Genomic DNA, 20,345 nt, shown 5'->3' on the forward strand with positions numbered 1-20,345 from the left:
AATCTTATATTTATAGGTAAACCTAAATATGTTTACAGAAAAATTGTGCTATGTTCATACAATACACTACTATATTGCAGTTCAAATAAAGTCTGGTTGCATGTGTCATCATGAATGATTCTGGGGAATATTATATTGAGTTATAAAAGCAATTTATAAAAATATAACTCCATTTATACAAAATCTAAAAGCATGGAAAACTAAATATGGCAAAATGTACATTTCTTAAGGAAATAAGAAAAACAGAATTCATGAGAACAGTTGCCTCTGAGCAGAGAGAGAAAAGAAATGGGGTGGAGCTATGGAAAGACCTACATGGACCATGTGTCACTGTGAATGCACCATCATAGCCATCTCTCCTGGGCAGTCAGTTATGCTCCAGCTATTTTTTCACCTTAAAAGTACAAATCAAAATTTGTCTGTCTCCCATCCATTTCTGCAAGCTATGTGTGCTAATAAAACTGTTCAAAAATAGAAGAGTTGTTAACCTTAATAGACACTGTATTTCTAATGCAGAGAGATCAAAATAAGCTGATAATGATACTTACACATAAAGGTGCTAATGGCAGAGATTTGGCAAATGTCAGCAGGGAAGATACACTGATATCAGATGGTCTGTGACAGTCAGCAAGTTTCATCACCTATTAATAAGCACTTTCAATGTAAATGGCTTAAATGGACTCATCAAAAGACATAGGGTGGCTGAATGGATATAAAAACAAGACCATGCATATGGTGTCAACAGGAGACCCACTTGAATCAAGACACACACAGACTAACAATAAAAGGATGAAAATAATACTTCATGCAAGGAGAAACAAACAAACAAAAAGCTGAGGTGGTAATAGTTACAGCAAACAAACTAGGCTTTAAAACAAAGGCTATACAAAAGACAAAGAAGAACATTTTATAATGATAAAGGGGTTGAGCCAACCGGACAATGTAACTATTATAAAATTCATGCACACAACGTAGAAGCACCTACATATATAAAGCAAGTATCAACAGACATAAAGGGAGAGAGTGACAGTAATACAGTAACTGTAGGGGACTCTAACACCCCATTGACATCAATGAATAAACCATACAGACAGAAAATCAATAAGGAAACAGTGGCCTTGAATGACACATTACACCAGATGGATTCAATTAATATTTTTAGAGCATTTTACCCCAAAACAGCAGAATATACATTCTTTTTAAGCACACACATAGAACATTTCCCAGGATAATCTACATGTTTAACCCCAAAGTCTCAATAAATTTAAGAATATTGACATCATATCAGCATCTTCTCTAACCACAATGGGGTGAAGAAATCAATTACAAGAAAAAGAAACTGAAAAACACAAACATGTGCATGCTACCAAACAATGAGATCAAGGGAGAAATTGAAAGATACCTTGAGACAAATAAAAATGAAAACATAATGACCCAAAGTTTATGGAATACAGTGAAAAGTCTTTCTTTTTTTTTTTCTTTTTTTTTTTTTGTATTTTCCCGAAGCTGGAAACAGGGAGGCAGTCAGACTCCCACATGTGCCCAACCGGGATCCACCTGGCATGCCCACCAGGGGGCGATGCTCTGCCCATCTGGGGCGTTGCTCTGCTGCAACCAGGGCCATTCTAGCGCCTGAGGTAGAGGCCATGGAGCCATTCTCAGCGCCCGGGCCAGCTTTGCTCCAATGGAGTCTTGGCTGTGTGAGGGAAAGAGAGAGACAGAGAGGAAGGAGAGGGGAGGGGTGGAGAAGCAGATGGGCAGAACCCGGGACTCCTGCACACCAGGCCGATGCTGGTAGACTGAGCCAACTGGCCAGGGCAAGAACAGTCTTAAGAAGAAAATTACTGGCAATATGGGCCTACCTAAAAAACAAAATCAAAAAGATCTCAAGTAAACAACATAAGCTGCAAATTAAAACCACAATCACATATCATCTTAAACCTGTCAGAATCATCAAAAAAATCAGCAAACAAGTGTTGTTAAGGATGTGGAGAAAAGGAGACCTAGTGCACTGTTGGTAGGATTACAAATTGGTGCAGCCACTATGGAGAATAGTATAAAGTTTCCAAAAAATTTAAAAATAGAACTACCTTATAACCAAGCAATTCCACTTCTGGGTATTTATCCAAAGAAATCCAAAATACTAATTCAAAAAGACATATGCATCCCTACATTCACTGCAGCATTATTTACCATAGCCAAGATATGGCAGCAACCCAATTGTCCATCAATAGATGAATGGGTGAAAAAGCTGTGGTACATGCACACAATGGAATATTACTCAGCCATAAAAAATAAATAAAATCTTACCGTATGTAACAGCATGGATAGACCTAGAGGGCATTATGCTATGTGGAATAAGTCAGACAGAGAAAGACAAGAACCATATGATTTGACTTATATGTGGAACAAAATAGAAACAGACTCAGATACAGAGAACAGATTGATGGTTGTTAGATGGAAGGGGAGGTTGGATGGCAAGATTAAAAAAGGTGAAGGGGCTAAGAAACACAAATTGGTAATTACAGATAGTCACAGGGATGTAAAACACAGCATGGGGAATACAGTCAACAATATTATAATAACTATGAATGGTGCCAGGTAGGTACTAGACTTATTGGGGGGAACACTTTGTAAGGTATATAAATGTCTTATCACATGCTATATACTTGAAACTAATATAATATCAAGTGTCAACTGTCATTTTAAAATAATAACTAAATCATCATTCAAATAACTTGTATTTTAAATCCCTAGTTAGGTATATGATTCATAATATCAAAAATGTCTAAAATAAAAGCATTACTATGTTAAAATTATCTTATATGGAACACTGCCTTATTCTGCATACTCCATTCTATATTTCCAAGTTATTTACCTACCAGATGCCAACTACTCACAAAATGAACTTTTTATCTAAAATATTTTTCTTATCCTTTATAAAATTTTAAGAGAGGCCTTTGAAATTGCTCACTGAAAGCTCTTTGAATCAGTTTGGCACTCCTAAAACTATCATTTCTTTAGTTTTTGGAGATGATTGAATTTAGATTTCAAGTTCTCAAGGCAATACTTTTATACAGAACTAATGCAACATTGATAAGAATAAATATCAACAATATGCCATATAGGCTTGGCAGCCACCAAGAGTGTTACCATCCAAGGATGTCACTTTGATGAGCTCTACATATTATGAAAGACTTGCCTCATTTATTCCCAACAAATTTCTCCTTTTCATCCACATGATTTTCCTTTTGTCTAGATGGGAGTCAATATTTTTTTCTCTGGCTTACATTTTTCCTTAAAATTTTCAAGGATGAGAATGAAAAAAATAAAAATTTATTTTAAATTTACTTTATTAAATAATATATTGTATCCAATGCAAATTGTCCCCAAATTTCTTGCCTCAAAGAAAAGAATCAATACCCCCTTACAGCATTAACTAATAATATTAAGACTCACCATGTTCATTCTCAATGGATCTGCCCGATGAAGTGTTTTCTCCCCAGACAGGACAGCAAAAGCCCAGTTGGAGATTCTTCACAGCTATGCCAACCCATTGGGGAAGAGCCTTAGCCAATATAAAAAAAAATGTGTTGGTTCTTTTTTTATTTTAAGTGGGCAGCACATTGGGAAACCTACCAGTCTAATCTGTGTTATTATCTCATGGATCATATGATTGTTTCTCAGATAGAATAAGCTTTCTAGATCATTAGATGCCATTTTTCTTAGTAATAAAGTGACCATTTGATAGAATCCTCAAGTGTATTACAATCCTGTTAACATTCAGCTTTTGGTCACCAAAATTGTGGTATGTTTTAAGTAGGGCTTCTTTATTTGGGGGTATAAACAATGTTAATTTAATTCTATAAATAATTTAATTCAATAATCTAACCATAACTCATAATATTCTCCTAAATTGCCCATATATGTGCACCTCTGTGTAAATAAAATTCCCATATAAACCATCAATATTCAAACATCTGGTATCATTTTAAATGAGGTCTACAGACTTTCAATAGGTTGAAATATGTGTATGCTTTTCTCCAGAGCGAGAAAAATCTTACCAAGAATATGCCTTATTTTTATTTCCTTTTTATGTTAACTGAGCTTTTCAGTTTTTCTGCAGATTATTAACTGTGTAATATAAAAATACAAGTTATTTAAATTTAAAAGAAAAAGAACTGAGTTGTACCCATTACAAAGCTAAGCATTGTACACGCAGAATAAAATAATTAAATCAAGTACAGTAAAAGGCAATGAAACATTTGCAACATCTTGAACCTGACAAGTGTAGAAAGGGAGAGAGCTGAGGGATAACTTGTCCAAAACCTGTTCCCTGCAGGGGACCTCCCAGGGAAAAGGCTGACCTCTTGCAGAGCCGCAGAGCTGGGTGAAAACTGTCTATGGCCAAGTGCTTAAAGCAATCAAAGCCGGTCAACAATGAGGTGTGGACTCCAGCTCCCTGAAGGGGCAGGAAGAGACTGGTGCTCCCCTCAGCGCTGAAGAGGCTAATCTGGCTGAGATGATGCTCCACACAGGACTGCTGCCCCGCCTGGACCCCAGAGCCCAGTTCACTCCTGGAGAGAGGGCGCTGCCCCCACCAACAACACACTGTGAGCTGGCAGGCCAGAGCCAGAGACAGGCTCTGCGATGTCACACTTTCATTGTACTCCAGCTCCCAATCACAGCAGGCGTGTGGGCTTCACTGATCATGCCGCTCGGCAGTCCTGCAGGAGTAAGGTCCCTTCCTCCAGGATATTTCTGTGCACGTTTGAGAAGACAAGTGTCATGTGATGTGGGTAATTTATGCCTGCCATGCACAGCAGCCTGGGGGTATGAACTAGAATGTGAAGGCAGTTCACATCCTTACAAAACCTGTTTCTCCAGCTAAACAGCCACATGTTCCACAGAAATTCTGATCTTCCAATTTCTTCCAGAGAGGTCTAGAAATCCAAAGACCTTATCTGGTAGGCTGACTGCTGATCTTGTTGTCTATTATCTCAATTTTTCCTTCTACTGCTCCATTTCAGGTAGTTGGTCACTGCAATGGTAGAAGAGTGGGCTGTGTCCAAAGTCCCTCAAAGGTACTGCTGTCACTGGTGTGGGTCATTTCCTCTGCTGACATCAGAGCAGTGACACTCCTACAAACTCCTTCTATACCAAGGATGCAGCAAGGACACGTAGGGGAGAGGAAAGGAAGAAGGTCCCACAGGTCCAACATCTGGATCATTCGAGGTTGAATGTTTCCGATCCGGAATAGATTCACTGGAGATGAACATGGACCAAAGATCACATGACATTTTAGACAACTGCTGTCAGAGGTGCAACAGGTGCATAAGACAAGCCCTTGTACCCAAGGCACCATCGAGCAGGGAGCGAAGGTATGCCACACACATAAGAAAAGCTAGGGGCGAAGCCTCATAGAGGGGTGCACAGGAAGAAGGCATCTTCCAATCATGAAAGTCATGGCAAGTTGACTGGGGATGACAGTCTCTGGAGATGGGTAAAAGAGGACTTTTCTACACTAAAAAGTTGACCAGAGCAACAATCTCTGGTCTACTTGACCTGAATCCTTGAGCCCATGTAGATCAACAGTAGGAAAATATCCCAGAAAAGTATGCTGGGCCAGATCCGTGAAGGCTCTGGATGTCAGACTATTTGAATATCCCCACCACTCCCACCGTTGGGTCCTAACTCCTCCCCTTGCAACCTATCAGCTCTGCTTCCACCAGGCCCCAATCTCACCTCTCCCTGCCCTTTACACTCTACATTCTAGACAGACTGTTTGGTTTCCTGAATGAGCCCTGTTGTCCCTGACCAAGGGACACATGCTACCCACTCTTCCTAGAACACTATTCTCCCTTCCCCTTCTCCCAACCCCTCCACTTCTGTCCCTAACTCACACTCATGTCTCAGGCCCAGCCTGAACTGGACTTTTTGTAGGAAGCCTTGTCTGATCACTCGGTCTTCAGTAAGGGGCACATTTTACATCTGTACATCCCTATCACACTGTTCTTTGGGTGCCTATTGGTTCTCCAGGAGTCTGTGGGCTCCCTGAGAGCAACGGCTATGTCCTACTCATTCACCATTTATCCCCAGTGCCCAACACAGTACTTGACATATAGTAAGTGCTCAGTAAATAATTCCTAACTGGATGAGTATATGGATAAGTAAATAACAACTATTTTGACTAATCAAAAATGTTTTTAAAAAAACATAGAAACTGGACAGATATTTCAGTGCTTAGTCAACATCTCTGAAAATATAAACATTTTACTGATGATGTGTGTTTTAAAAGTAGATGGTTATTTAACCAATACCTTTTCGCTAGGGTGAAAATCCCATGCCGTTGCCAGGTTATTTAACTTGTATGCATCCTATCTCAGAGTTATAATAAGCTTTCTGTCTCTGACTATATGCTATGACTGCAAAAGATCAAATTCTGCCAATGGCTTCATATTTCAGAAATCTTCAATGGTGTGTCAAACTCCCCAGGAAAATCAAAATTCTACCATCTCCCAGGGTTGACACAATTATAATGTAATGTGGGCTTCAAATTTATGAATGTTTATACTGAGAAAAGTGTGGGATAACTCTACTTATGCTTTAAAGTAGAGAATATACTGGTAAAGTTAAAAATGTAGGCTCTTTAGAGGGAACTAGAGTTCAAGAACATGAAAATCTTGAAGAATAAGAAACTACCGTTCTTCATGGTGCATAGGGTTACCCAGAAGCATCATGATACACTGAAAAGAGGAGAACAGAACAACATGGGTAAAGCAAAGAAATAAAACAATTCAGAATGACTTCCGTAAGAGGGGAAAAATGAATTGCTATTCAAACTATCAAAGACAAAGAAACCTTGCTGTTTCAGAAAGCAGGGTGTGGAGGGTGTTCTATTGAGTGGGCCACCTGAAACCATGTCAACACAATAGATTAAAAATAAAAAATTTTTATTTAAAAAAGGCATGCAAAGCTTATATTAAGGTTGAAATACCTATGGAGAAAGCTATTTCAACATGGAACTGAATGCTAAAACTAGGACCAAGAGAGAAAACCCAAGCAGAGAATTAAGTCTACCATACTTGGCTAGCCAATCACAGAAACAAACCAAGAGCCACCGACTGCCAGCGAAGAGTATGTGTAAATGAGTGGCTTAGCAGGACAAGGCTGTGTGTTGGAAACTCATACAGGTTATAGATAGCTTCTATCCCAGGAACTTCACAAACAGCAGCAAAGTCTCATTATACCTAGGGGACTGCATAAGGTATCATCCAATCTGGGAAACTTTTAAGAGAATAAAGAGGTCCTACTAATAATTAAACTGGTACTTAATTAAGTTTGAAACTGTCTCAAACTCTGGTGTGAGGTCAGCTTAATTATATATTAAACCCCTATATTATGCCAGAGAAACATTTTAAAGAAAGGACACCCAGGTGAACACTTCAGAGGAAAACACACAACTTCTCTGAGGGGGTAGCCAAATGTTCTTCAAGCAGGAGCTGACCTAGATAATGCGGTTGCATGTGTAACATCCTATATTGTTGGCCCTGCACAATATTTGCACAACTTGTAAATAATTTGCGTCTGAAAGTTCACAGTGTTTACATGCCCTTTCATTGTTTTTCTAAGTCGATGACGTCTTTGAAATTTGAAGGCCCCAAATGTCAGGAATTTTGTCCAGTTTCCTGTATGCAGGCTTAGCCTATGTTGCTACTACATCATGCCTATAGGGCAGTGGTCCCCAACCCCCGGGCCGCGGACTGGTACCGGTTTGTGGGCCATTTGGTACCGGTCCACAGAAAAAGAATAAATAACTTATATTATTTCCGTTTTATTTACATTTAAGTCTGAACGATGTTTTATTTTTTAAAAATGACCAGATTCCCTCTGTTAAATCCATCTAAGACTCACTCTTGACACTTGTCTCGGTCACGTGATACATTTATCTATCCCACCCTAAAGGCCGGTCCATGAAAATATTTTCTGACATTAAACTGGTCTGTGGCCCAAAAAAGGTTGGGGACCACTGCTATAGGGGAATCTGAAGGTTACTTCTGTCTTTGAAGAAATCTCACGTTTCTTATGGATTAACACCGTCATTTTCTGAAGCATGGCACATTATGTGTGGTGATGCAGTGCTTGGAGTATGTATAGATCAGACTCCCAACAGGATACAGATGACACACTCAAAAGGGGTGAATGAGCTGAGTACAACAAAGGGCCACCAACGGAGCAGGTGTGGGTGGAGCTAAAGTCCTGAGACCACCAGCACTCCTTGGCTTGAAAGGACAAAGGAAAAGGGACATGATAGGGACCTGGTAAAAGCCGTCATCATAGGAGAGACCTGTCTGATAGGAGCGTGGCCCATGGGAGAGGAATACAGCCCCTGCCAGCCCACAACCCCAAGGGAAAGAAGCAGTAGAACAAGTACCCCGAATTCTCTTTCCTTCAGTTATCTAGTCTCTAGTTGGTACTTCCCTTTGGCCTTATCTCAAGGTCAAGAGTAGCTAGTTGATAATAATTCAAGACAGCCATCTGGGTAACAGAAAAGAATAGTGAAGACTAAATAATAGATCTAAAAAGACAAATAGAGAACATGCTGCAGAATTTAACTGAGCACTGTAAATGCCCATAAGTTCTAAAGCCTAGATGGCTCAGATACACCCTACAAGTTCGTCAGTGAAAACTAAGAACAATTTGATTTTCACAGTGTACCGGAGTTAAAGTTATTGTTAGTATTATCTGCATTTTACAGATAAATAACAAACAGAGTGGAGAAATTACCTGCTCAGATTATCCGAAAAAGACTCACTACGTTACTGAATCTATGTACCTATCAGAGAGCTGATTATTTTGCAAGCTGAACTTCTCCCTCTAAACCTAAATATCTCTCCATTTCTCCTCAACAACATAAGCTTATACGTTCCCCACTGTGTGACAAAAGTCTAAAAACTAATTATCCAATCATGTATCAACAGAGATGTAGAGAATGAAGGCACCGTCTCTGCCTTTCAGGGGCTCCCAGAATATGGACAGAAAAATTTAGTAAGCTTATCTGTCAGTAATGAGCATATTTCTAGCACCTACCATGTACTACGTGCTAAATGTATAAAACTTTTGTGGCTGCAGTTAGCCATTTCTTTTTTGTGGCCATTTGTTATTAAGATTTATGGTTTACATGTTCAAGGGATTAATGGTTAAGTTGTTGAGACTGATTCACAATAAAATAATGGTTGGCACAATGGAGTATGCAAGACCATTGTGATATTTAAAAGCCAATCCTAGGTACTGTCCCCCTTAAGTCCCTTCATATAGAACCCTATTGCCAGCCTCAAGTTTTGGTGGTGGCAAGTAGTAAGAATTGGTACTTAACTACCAATTCTGGAAGGGAGAGACACTGTCTTCATTCCTTAGATCTTTGTTGGTACACAGAAATCCAGTGACCACTTAAAAATAAAGTGGCCCTGGCCAGTTGGCTCAGTGGCAGAGCATCGGCCTGGCATGTGGATGTCCCAGGTTCAATTCCCAGTCAGGGTATACAGGAGAAACGACCATCTGCTTCTAAACCCCTCTCCCTCTCATATTTTTCTCTCTCTTTTCTCCTTCCCTCTTGCAGCCATGGCTCACTTGGAGCAAGTTGGTCCTGGGTGCTAAAGATGGCTCCAGGGCTTCTGCCTCAGGTGCTAAGAAGAGCTAGGGTGCTGACCAGTGGAGCAATGCCCAGATGGGCAGAGCATTGCCCTCTAGTGGGCTTACTGGGTGGATCCCAGACAGGGCACACGCAGAAGTTTGTCTCTGCTTCCCCTCCTCTCACTGAATAAAAAATTAAAAAATAAATTAAAAAAACAGAGTAAAGTATGAGAATGGCTACACATACTACCCAGGATCTTACCTGAAACAGAGACTGCTCTGTGTTTACCAAAACCCATTTTCTTTATGTCCTGGGTATACAGATAAACCAACGCCCACCCCTCTTACACTCAGATGCATTCTGGCCAATGTGGAGGAAGTGATTTGTTCCACTTTCAGGCCAGCTCATGACACCCTACAGAGATCCTCTGGTCTCCCTCTCTTCCCATCTGCCAGTGGACTGTCAATGTCCAGGGGGCACTGGAAATGCTGAACTGAAGATGGTGGCATCCATGTCAGCCTGAATCCTTGAACGACTATGTGGAACAGCCCCACCCCACACAGCAATTGATTCACTAAAATTAGTGAGGTTTCTACCATTACCTTAAGCAATACACCATCACTCAAGTATAAGCACTCAAAATTTTATGTGCAGATATGGAAATATATTTCCAAAAAGCATACCTGGTTATTCACATCTATTCTGTAGTATTCTTACTTGGAACTCTATTATAAACAATTTTGCATGTTCATAGGATCCTTCCAAATCACAAATCCTTCCAAGTTGTGGTTATAGTATTTAATTTTTCACTTCTTTTATAACTTCCATTTTTCAGTATTAAATAGTACATGATACAAAGACCTTTGTGAGCCCATTATGAAAACAGATAATTTCTTCATCATAGTTATTTCCTGACCTACAGCAGCCATTTAGAGTAATGGACCACTGATTCTGTGCTGTTCAACCCAACACAAGTTAATATGTTTCTTTGAGTTTGTTCCATATAAAAAACCTTTCTCACATCCCATAGAAAGATATCCAGCTAAAGTTAATAAATGTCTTTTAAAAGGTTACAAAATACAAGAACTGGTGTGAATCTTCAGACATTGGTATTAAGTCACTGACTGCCATTTGACCTCTATTTGCATATGAAATGATTAATTTCTTTGCTCTACATTAAAGATGGTAAAGTCAAAAATAAAATATAAATCTATTCCCTTCCAAGAGGGAACATGTTCCTATAATCACCTGAGTTCCCTGAATACTATCTAGTTTTTCATCTTTCTATTATATGGGTAAAAGCTTCTCTTTTTTTTAAATTTATTTATTTATTTATTGTGTTTACATAGATTCTAGTGTCTCCCCTAAAGCATCCCCCCTCCCCCGTATTTCCCTCAACATCTCCCTTTAGAAATTTGTGAGGGCAGGAGATGAGAAATACAAATTCAGCAACAAATTAAAAAAAAGTGAATAACGTTGCACTGTATTTCATATAGTATATAGTTACAGTAGCACAGAAAACAGGCTATCTCAAAATGTATATAAAGTGATGCAACCTTTGAAAATTTCTCAAGTCAGGAAGACAAAGTTTTTTTATACCTTAAAAAATGCTGCCAAACCACTATATGAACAAACAAGAGAGAGCCGAAGTAAACCACTTAACTTCACACCTTAAGGAACTAGAAAAAGAAGAACAAAGACAACACAAAACCAGCCAAAGAAAGGAGATAATAAAAATCAGAGCAGAAATAGATGAAATAGAGAACAGAAAAACTATAGAAAAAATCAATAAAACAAGGAGCTGGTTCTTTGAAAAGATCAACAAAATTGACAAACCCTTGGCAAGACTCACCAAGGAAAAAAGGCACAGGACTCAAATAAACAAAATCCAAAATGAAAGAGGAGAGATCACCACAGACATCATAGATATACAAAGAATTATTGTAGAATACTATGAAAAATTATATGCCACCAAATACAACAATCTAGAAGAAATGGATAAATTCCTAGAACAATACAACCTTCCTAGACTGAGTCATGAAGAAGCAGAAAGCCTAAACAGACCAATCAGCAGGGAGGAAATAGAAAAAACTATTAAAAACCTCCCCAAAAATAAAAGTCCAGGCCCAGACGGTTATACTAATGAATTCTATCAAACATTCAAAGAAGACTTGGTTCCTATTCTACTCAAAGTCTTCCAAAAAATTGAAGAAGAAGCAATACTTCCAAACACATTTTATGAGGCCAACATAACCCTCATACCAAAACCTGGCAAGGATGGCACAAAGAAAGAAAACTACAGACCAATATCTCTAATGAATACAGATGCTAAAATACTAAACAAAATACTGGCAAACCGAATACAACAACATATTAAAAAAATAATACATCATGATCAAGTGGGATTCATCCCAGAATCTCAAGGATGGTTCAACATACGCAAAACGGTTAACGTAATACACCATATCAACAAAACAAAGAACAAAAACCACATGATCTTATCAATAGATGCAGAAAAAGCTTTTGATAAAATACAACACAATTTTATGTTTAAGACTCTCAAGAAAATGGGTATAGAAGGAAAATATCTCAACACGATAAAGGCCATATATGATAAACCATCAGCCAACATCCTATTAAACGGCATAAAACTGAGGACTTTCTACCTTAAATCAGGAACAAGACAGGGTTGTCCACTCTCTCCACTCTTATTTAACGTGGTGCTAGAAGTTCTGGCCAGAGCAATCAGACAAGACAAAGAAATAAAAGGCATCCATATCGGAAAAGAAGAAGTAAAGGTATCACTTTTTGCTGATGATATGATCCTATACATCGAAAACCCGAAGGACTCCACAAAAAGATTATTAGAAACAATAAACCAATACAGTAAGGTCGCAGGATACAAAATTAACATACAAAAGTCCATAGCCTTTCTATATGCCAACAATGAAATACTAGAAAACGAACTCAAAAAAATAATCCCCTTCACGATTGCAACAAAAAAAATAAAATACCTAGGAATAAACATAACAAAGAACGTAAAGGACCTATATAATGAAAATTACAAAGCATTGTTAAGAGAAATCGAAAAAGATACAATGAGATGGAAAAATATTCCTTGTTCTTGGATAGGAAGAATAAATATAATCAAAATGGCCATATTACCCAAAGCAATATACAAATTTAATGCAATTCCCATCAAAATCCCTATGAGATTTTTTAAAGAAATGGAACAAAAAATCATCAGATTTATATGGAACTATAAAAAACCCCGAATAGCCAAAACAATCCTAAGGAAAAAGAATGAAGCTGGGGGCATTACAATACCTGACTTTAAACTATATTATAGGGCCACGATAATCAAAACAGCATGGTATTGGCAGAAAAATAGACACTCAGACCAATGGAACAGAATAGAAAGCCCAGAAATAAAACCACATATATATGGTCAAATAATCTTTGATAAAGGGGCCAACAACACACAATGGAGAAAAGAAAGCCTCTTCAACAAATGGTGTTGGGAAAACTGGAAAGCCACATGCAAAAGAATGAAACTCGACTACAGCCTGTCCCCGTGTACTAAAATTAATTCAAAATGGTTCAAAGACCTAAATATAAGACCTGAAACAATAAAGTACATAGAAGAAGACATAGGTACTAAAATCATGGACCTGGGTTTTAAAGAACATTTTATGAACTTGACTCCAATGGCAAGAGAAGTGAAGGCAAAAATAAATGAATGGGACTACATCAGAATAAAAAGTTTCTGCTCAGCAAGAGAAACTGATATCAAAATAAACAGACAGCCAACTAAATGGGAAATGATATTTTCAAACAACAGCTCAGATAAGGGCCTAATATCCAAAATTTACAAAGAACTCATAAAACTCAACAACAAACAAACAAACAATCCAATTAAAAAATGGGAAGAGGACATGAACAGACACTTCTCCCAGGAAGAGATACAAATGGCCAACAGATATATGAAAAGATGCTCAGCTTCATTAGTTATTAGAGAAATGCAAATCAAAACTACAATGAGATACCACCTCACTCCTGTTAGATTAGCTATTATCAACAAGATGGGTAATAGCAAATGTTGGAGAGGCTGTGGAGAAAAAGGAACCCTCATTCACTGTTGGTGGGAATGTAAAGTAGTACAACCATTATGGAGAAAAGTATGGTGGTTCCTCAAAAAACTGCAAATAGAACTACCTTATGACCCAGCAATCCCTCTACTGGGTATATACCCCAAAACCTCAGAAACATTGATACGTGAAGACACATGTAGCCCCATGTTCATTGCAGCACTGTTCACAGTGGCCAAGACATGGAAACAACCAAAAAGCCCTTCAATAGAAGACTGGATAAAGAAGATGTGGCACATATACACTATGGAATACTACTCAGCCATAAGAAATGATGACATCAGATCATTTACAGCAAAATGGTGGGATCTTGATAACATTATAAGGAGTGAAATAAGTAAATCAGAAAAAAACAATAACTACATGGTTCCATACATTGGTGGAACATAAAAATGAGACTAAGAGACATGGACAAGAGTGTGGTGGTTACCAAGGGTGGGTGGAGGGAGGACATGGGAGGGAGAGAGGGAGAGAGTTAGGGGGAGGGGGAGGGGCACAGAGAACTAGATAGAGGGTGGCGGAGGACAGTCTGACTTTGGGCGAGGGGTTTGCAACATAATTTAATGACAAAATAACCTAGACATGTTTTCTTTGAATATATGTACCCTGATTTATTAATGTCATCCCATTACCATTAATAAAAATTTATTATAAAAAAAAAAAAATGCTGCCAAACCAGACCAGGCAGTGGTGCAGTGGATAGAGTATTGGCCTGGGATGCTGAGGATCCAGGTTTGAAATCCCAAGGTCACCAGCTTGAGCACAGGCTCACCAGCTTGAGCGTGGGGTTGCCAGCTTGAGCATGGGATCATAGACATGACCCCATGGTCATGGGCCTGAGCCCAAAGGTCACTGACTTAAGCAAGGGGTCATTGGCTCAGCTGGAGCCCCCCAGTCAAGGCACATATGAGAAATCAATCAATCAGCAACTAAGGTGCTGCAACTGTAAGTTGATGCGTCTCAATCTCTATCCCTTCCTCTGTCTGCCCTTGTCTGTCTGTCTGTCTCTCTCTCACTCTCCCTCGCTAAAAAAGATAAAGTAAATAAAACACGCTGCCAAGTTGTGGTTAACATTTCAATGCAAGTTCACTCTATGCAGCAGTATATTCTTGACATGGTTTTCCCAGCAAGAGTTTCTGAAATAAAGACTGTAATATGTTAATGAAACACTTGATCATTTCTTTCTGTAAATATTATCCAAATCCTGTGATATATGGTTAATTTTAGATATGAATATTTTTAAGACACTCTGAGAAAAACCATAATAACTCAATGATGCCTATCAGTGGAACCTATGGTGTTAGTCACCCACCTCAGCGTGGCATTGCCCTGCGCTTCTGTAAAAAGCACGATTAACACGGAAAACTTATGATATTTAAAATCAGTATTAGCTTTGAAATCTGTCTCTAACACTTACTAACCATATGATCTTCAGCTATTTGCTTTACTCCTCTTAGTTTCTGTTTCTGTAAAATGACTCAATACCCATACCATAGGAAGTATTGTAAATATTTAATTTGATACCTACTATACATAAAGACACTAGCCTAGTATACCTGGAACAGAGCAAACTGTCCACAGCTGTTGGTGACTTTTTCTCCACTATTTTTACTAAAACATTTATCTCCTTAATACTGTCACTTAGGGTTTAAAGAATAAAAGCCAGACTTTGCATCACTGAATGGTTTGTATGGTATCCAATTGTAATTTTCTTGTCCCTTCATCCTCCTAGCATATTTTCACTGTAAGTCTGCTATGCTTCTGGAACTGATCGAGATGCTAAGGATAGAGCAGTAAACAAAACAGACCCCCCCAAAAATATGCTGACATATATGAAATTTATACAGTCATTGAGGAATACAGATATTTTTTACGTAAAACATATGGCATGACATCTGGGTACCCCTGCTACAGGGGGAAGCATAGCAAAAAGGAGGATGGAGGATGTTGGGGCTGGCCGTAGCTAAACCCTTACCTAGGATGATCAGAGCAGGCTTCACTGGGAAAGACCAATGTCTCCAAATATGTGAATGCAATGAGAGCAAGCCGTTGGAATACCTGGGGAAAAACATTAACAGGAAGAGGTAAAGCAGGTGCCAAGTTCTCTCAGACAGCAGCGAGTCAGGCACATTAAATAAGCAGCAGGGCCAGGGATGGCACATCACGAATGGGTGGACATTGGGGGTAGGAATAGCTCCCCATCACCCGCAGCCTGCAGGCCACTGTAAGGGCTGCAGGTTTTTGTCTGAGTGGAATGGGAGGCATCTGCAAACCGATGAGGTCGTAGGTTCAATGATTTGCTAGCATTATGGAACTCAGAAAAATACTGTATTTATCATTACATTTTATTATAAAGGATACAAGTAAATGGCCAGATAAAGAGGTCTATAGGGCAAAGTCTGGGAGGGTCCCAATTGCAGGAGCCTCTGTCCCTGTGCAGTTGAGGTTTGCCGTTCTCCCGCATTGGGATGTGTTTGCCAATGCACAGGTTTCCTGAAATCTATTGTTGAGGGATTTATATGGAGTTTCACTATGTGGGCACGAGGCCACTGGTGATTAACTCAGTCTCTACCCCTTCTCCCCTCCTCAGAAGTTGGGGAGTGAGGCTGAAATTTGCAAGCTTCTAATTAAGACTTGGTCTTTCTGGTGACCAGCCCCATCTTAAAGCTCCCCAAGGGCCCACCAAGAGCCACTTCACTAGGACAAAAGATGCTCCTATATCTTTTTTATTTATTTATTTTACAGAGACAGACAGAGAGAGGGACAGATAGGCCCAGACAGACAGGGAGGGAGAAAGATGAGAAGCATCAATTCTTCATTGTGGCACCTTAGTTATTCATTGATTGCTTTCTCATATGTGCCTTGACTGTGGGTCTTCAGCAGACCGAGTAACCCCTTGCTCGAGCCAGCGACCTTGGGTCCAAGCTGGTGAGCTTTTTCTCAAACCAGATGAGCCTGTGCTCAAGCCAGAGACCTCGGGGTCTCGAACCTGGGCCCTCCGTGTCCCAGTCTGATGCTCTATCCACTGTGCCACCACCTAGTCAGGTGCTCCTATACTTTTATCACTCAGAATATTCCAAGGATTTCAGTAGCCCTATGCCAGAAAAACAGGGACAAAGATCAAGTATCTTCTTTTTACAACACAGAGTAATCAACAAAGGAAGCTAAGGAGAGACAGATGAAGGAGGAAGAAAATCAGGAGTGTAGTGACATAAAGCCAAGTAAAGAAAGTGTTTCAAGAAAGAAAGAGTGATTGGTGTATAAGAAGTCACTGATGACACAGGAAAGTTGAAAACAAATAAATGATACCTGTATTAAGCAATGAATACGTGATTGGTATCATTTATAAGAACCGTTCCTCTGGAGGAGAGGAGATGGATGTCTGTTTGGAGCAGGTTCAAGAGAGAGTGGGAGGGGAAAATTCGGGACACACAGCCACTAAAGGAGAATGTGAAGTCAAGAGAGATTTGGGGTTTGTTTGTTTGCACTTCTCAGATCGGAGACATTATCAGCATGCTGTTTTGCTGACGGAAACGATCTAGTACAAGGAGGGAACTGGTAATTCAAGAGAGAAAACAGAAAACTACTGGCACTTGGTCCCTGAGCAGAGTAGAGGGGATGAGTGCTACTATACATATAGAGGGGTCGGCCCACCAGGACCAGAGGTGGGCACCCACAGTAACAGAAAGAGAAGCACAGGTGCAGGAAGGTGGGCAGGTATGCTAGAGGGAGCCTGAGCAAGTCTCCTCAGATGAAAAGGTCGCAGATGAAAAGGAAGACAATTAGCTATAGGACACATAGGAAGAAGTATTGGGAGTTTAAAGAGAGAAAAGATATTGGCCTTGGCCGGTTGGTTCAGTGGTAGAGCGTCGGCCTGGCGTGCGGAAGTCCCAGGTTCGATTCCCAGCCAGGGCACACAGGAGAAGCGCCCATCTGCTTCTCCACCCCTCCCCCTTTCCTTCCTCTCTGTCTCTCTCTTCCCCTCCCGCAGCCGAGGCTCCATTGGAGCAAAGATGGCCCAGGCGCTGGGGATGGCTCCATGGCCTCTTCCCCAGGTGCTAGAGTGGCTCTGGTCGCAACAGAGCAATGCCCCGGAGGGGCAGAGCATCACCCCCTGGTGGGCAGAGCGTCGCCCCCTGGTGGGCGTGCCGGGTGGATCCCGGTCGGGCGCATGCGGGAGTCTGTCTGACTGTCTCTCTCCCCGTTTCCAGCTTCAGAAAAATACAAAAAAAAAAAGAGAGAGAGAAAAGATATTAAATGCTTTACACAGGGATTTTCAACCTTGGCACTAGAGACATTTGGGGCAGGCTGACACTTTATGGGGGGTTAGAGGGAAGGCAGTTTGTGCATCCTGGGAGATTTAGCAGCATCCCTGGTTTCTATCCACTAGATGCTAGTGGCAGCCTGTCTTTCAGATTGTGACTACCAAAAGCATCTCCAGACATTGCCAGTGTCCTCCAGGGGGAGGCAGGAGGGCAAAATCAGCCCTGGGTGAGAACCACTGCCTCTCCTGGGAGATGGGGAGAGTAAATGAGCTAGGGAGATGTAAATGGACTGTGGTCATCTTGAGGCTCACTTGAGGTGAGCGGTCATGGGTTTCAGATGCGGCCATTCAGCTGCTTCTGTGTGTTTCTTCAGCCATGCTCAGAGGCACAGGCTCAGAGGGGGCAGGAGGTTAGTACCACAAAGCCAGAAAGGAGCACACAGTTGAAGGGATATGCAAGCACGTAATAGAACGTAAGCCAGATAGGGAGGAACGAAGGGATATGAAGGTAGAAAGTGAGGAACAATGGAACAACTGATGGAGATCCCAGATAGACACAGGTGTCTGGGTACAAGACAGTGTGAGCTGGGAAATGATGAGGTAAGGGGTCAGAGAGAGTCGCTTGAAAGTCATTTAGTCATAACTGCTTAAGGTTATTACTAGTCATATGCACACATTAATACATGTTTTATACACAGAGGAAAAATCTGAGTCAGGAACTGTGGTGCACCTGTCCCATTAGTGGAACTAGCAGAGTGTAAGATTTAAATCTCTAGTAGAGCTTATCTATAGAAAACACAGCCTACTAAACCTATTAAACCAAGTCTCACATTTTATTTGCTAATACTTTCCTATATCTCAATAAGTAAGGGAAGGAAGCAGGGATTCCAACTTGTTACAAGTTCAAAGATTGGCATGTTACTTAGCTTGCTTACTTGTGAGAAAACTTGTGGCAAGAGGCATTTTTTTCCTCAGAAAAGGGGCTATCAAGCTTGTGGAAATCAAAGCAGCTAAACAAACCTCTTATTATTAGAATAATGACCATGACATTCAATATCCTTCAGGGAACAGTTAACCTGCTCTTTGATTTTGTACTTTTAACTACTTTGAAATTATATCAAACAGTAAAGAGGGAAAATATATATAGATATTTTTTTCAAATATAAAAGACAAAATAAGGTCATATACCCATTTCACTTTCGAGCACGGCTGAAAGAAAAACAAAAACAAAGCAAGTTTTCCTTAAGCTCTAACTAATGTTCCACCCTTCGGCTTCTGAAGAAAATGTGTTTTTCTGTTGTTTTACAATAAATCTAGAACACTATCATTTTTAGCATGAAAAGTTAAGTAACTGCTCCACCAAAAATAGTCTCCCTGTGCTCCAACCATCTCAGTTTGTTTTAATAATCCTCAGATACCAACGACCACTATGTCAGCCCCCTCCGTACAACACTACAATTATCTGTTGTTTAAAATAGATGTCCTAAGTACGTTATCTAAGTGAACAAAAGCATAAACATTTCAGCTATCAAATCATCAGAACTGCTTAGGCAAGCATATATATCTCCTGGCTCCAATGCGTCCCTTTCGGATTTTTTTTTCCTCTTTCTTTCTCTGCTGTTGCAATGATAGCAGGGCCCATGTGAAGATAATAAAATTCTGGGTTTTCTTTTTATAGTTTAAGAGCTTTACATTTCTTAAGAAGTAGGGATTTATTTCCAGGTAGTGATATATTTTAATACAGTTCAAATACAGGGGGAAAAAAACATGTTTAGTAAATCAGGAATACAATCAATACATGATACAACAAGGAAACATAAATTGGATTTAGGAAAAGAATCAAACCTCCTTGATCAGATTGTGTTAGAGAAGGCAAAGCGTTCATGTTCTTTTTTATATACTTCATTTTATTAGTATTCTTTTCACTTTGACCAGAAAACAGCATTCTCCAAGCGCTATGTTGATTTTCCAAAACACTCCTTTGGTTTTGCACAGTGAAGAACCACCCCCGGGTTATGTTACACTCGGTGACTAACGAACTGGTTTAGAAAAGTCCCCCTTCTTGGGTCCCATCTTCACATGACGCGAGACCACTGACTCTGCGCTGGCTAACAAAGGTGACAGACATACCATACAGGATTACAGAGAAATCCACGAGAAACCGAGTCTGACTCCAGCTTCCTTCCGTGAGGTCGTTGCTTTCGGCTCGGTATCACATTCCATTCAATACTGTGCATTTCTGAGACCCTACTCTCTCCCTCCACAGAAGTCCTCTCAACTGTCACACTGACGAGCCGGC

General features: G+C 40.0%; 1 long non-coding RNA gene across 1 annotated transcript in view; it reads right to left on the reverse strand.

The window, feature by feature from the left end:
• The window catches only part of LOC136400916 (uncharacterized), a 448,134-nt gene extending 427,789 nt beyond the window's left edge, over positions 1–20,345 (reverse strand). Inside the window, exon 1 of the long non-coding RNA XR_010750427.1 lies at positions 20,177–20,345. This is a non-coding gene — a long non-coding RNA (uncharacterized lncRNA). The remainder of the gene's footprint in view (positions 1–20,176) is intronic.

The sequence above is a fragment of the Saccopteryx leptura genome, chromosome 1, assembly GCF_036850995.1.
Source record: "Saccopteryx leptura isolate mSacLep1 chromosome 1, mSacLep1_pri_phased_curated, whole genome shotgun sequence".
NCBI classification, from domain to species: domain Eukaryota; kingdom Metazoa; phylum Chordata; class Mammalia; order Chiroptera; family Emballonuridae; genus Saccopteryx; species Saccopteryx leptura.